This window comes from Eubalaena glacialis, chromosome 4, assembly GCF_028564815.1.
Source record: "Eubalaena glacialis isolate mEubGla1 chromosome 4, mEubGla1.1.hap2.+ XY, whole genome shotgun sequence".
In the NCBI taxonomy this organism is placed as follows: Eukaryota; Metazoa; Chordata; class Mammalia; order Artiodactyla; family Balaenidae; genus Eubalaena; species Eubalaena glacialis.
Window position 1 is genome coordinate 29,624,511 of NC_083719.1, and position 2,287 is coordinate 29,626,797.

A 2,287-nucleotide genomic window follows, 5' to 3' on the forward strand; every position below is an offset into this window, starting at 1 on the left:
GTAAGGCAGTTCCTCCTCAGCTTTTCTAAGCTTCCAAAGATCTGGGTAGAGAAAGTAGAGAAGGTACCATTGTTTCCCCAGAATGTCTAGAAGGACGAAGGAGGCTTCTCATTTCTTTGAGCGCCCCACACTTAATCTAGGTTTCTCTCTGAGGTCCTTCAGCAACTCCTGCCCCACCCAAAGAGAGTAAGTACACCCGTGGAAATCCCCTGAGCAAACTAGCACATGCTGTACAAAAATATTGTGTCTTGGCTTTGTTCTTTTACGTCTTCACAACTAAAGGAAAGAGATACAATCAAAATGATAGTCCACTTAAATGATAAACAAGAGAATTTAAAGAGACATGACCCAGTTACTCACCCGTGGAGTGACAGTCTGTGAGCAGTTCACGAGGTCTGTGTTGGTGGATGGATATGATTTGTCATTTCTCTTTGAACACTTATGTAGTTCATGGAAATTTATAATTAGAGCTTTCTTGAAAGGATATTCAGCTCAAGATGCAAAACACACTAATTTTTGTGAATCAGGCTTATGAATTTCTAACTGAGCATTCAAGACAGAATCAGAGATGAGAACACAAATTATTACTTGAGGCACAAAATTGTCACCGTTTCTTTGGTTTGGAAGATGTGTGAAAGATGCAGCAGGTGGAGGAGGTAGATTACGTCCCATTCAGTTGGCTTCTTGCTCTGAAATGTTCCTTGAGCTTGTATTCCAGAGTGTGACTATAAACAGGGCATCCCGTATCTGTCAAGGATCTGCCTCAACCCTGAAGAGGGGCTTCCAGGGGCTGATACAAATGCCCCACCTCCTCTTCTCTCATCTTATGAGATTGTCACAGTAACTGTAACGATGACAAGCTAACTTATGCAGCTTTCAAATACTCTGTTTTACACTTGGGGAGATGTTGTTCATCTTGGTTACTATAGCCATTTTTACAAGCCCAAAGGACCGATTTTACCCAATAACAGTGAATTGAACAGAAGTTCAAAAGTCACTGTCTACTCAGCACCTCTGTACTTGTCACCTTATAATCCTAGTCTCGTGGTTTCTTTCTAAAAGAGCCAAGGTGAATCAAGACAGTGGTGTTTCATGGCCAGAATCCAGGCTAGATTATGTGTGAGAAGACATGAGCAGAAGTATGCCCTACAGGAGCACTGTCTGTGTGTTGATGACAGAACTTCTATCTACCTGTGCCTTCAAACGTGAATGATGGTTTAAGGGGGAACATCCAACAATGACTAAAAAGTCAGCCAGGCTTAACAAATATCACTGCTTTAACCATGAGGCCATGTTGGGGACAATTTTGATGGACAAACTAGTTTAAGGAGAGTCTGAGTGACCTCTGTCATGGTCTCAGGCCCTGTATAAGTAGGTACCAGTGTGGTCTGCATGTATCGTATGTTGCTACAAAGCAGTGCAGCAATCAGATTTTCACAAATAGAATCCTATTTTACATACATGGAGAAGACTATTTAAACAAGGGGTCTTTTCCTGTAACGGGCTAGATGGTGAAGATTTTACACTTTGTGTGCTGTACGGTTTCTGTCTCAGCGACTTTACTGTGCTCTTGCAGCCCCAAAGCAGACGTGTTTCAACAGAACTTTACTTACGAAAACAAGTGGTAGGCCAAATTTGGCCCCTAGGCCATAGCTTGCCAACTCCTAAATTAAACAAATAATTCTTGAATGCCTACTATGACGGGTGAGGCATCAGTAACCACCAGGGATACACAAAGAACAAAACAGAATAGTTACTGTGTTTGTGGAACTCTCTAGCGTGTATGTTCTGAGATGAGAGGTAGACAATTTAAAATATACCTGCAATAAATGACTTCATTAAGTGCAGAATCTTTCTTTAAAGCAAAACTCACCCCAGACATGCAACTGGTAAGTTTGTCAGTTTAGATTTTTGTCTCATGATTCTTTTAAAGCAGGCCTAAGCTAATTTGAACCTGGATTGGAATCCACCCCCTTAGTCTGAAACAAGCCCAGTACGTTTGGGGGCTGCCAGGGACACCAAAGAGGTACAAGCATCTCAAAGGCTCCATCCCTTCCTTCCCTCCACTTCTGCTTATAGCAACACTCCTTTTACCCACACTTCCTGTTTCTGGCACTTGTCTTCTTTTCTGCTGTTTATACTTCCCCCAATACTTCCCCCCTGTGGTTAAACAAGTATAAAGCCCTAAAGCTGTAGATTTAAGTTGCTCTCTCTCTCTCTCTCTCTCATTCATTCCTCCCTATACATAGGCTCACGCGCCTGCTCTCTCCTCTCTTTCTCTCTCAGA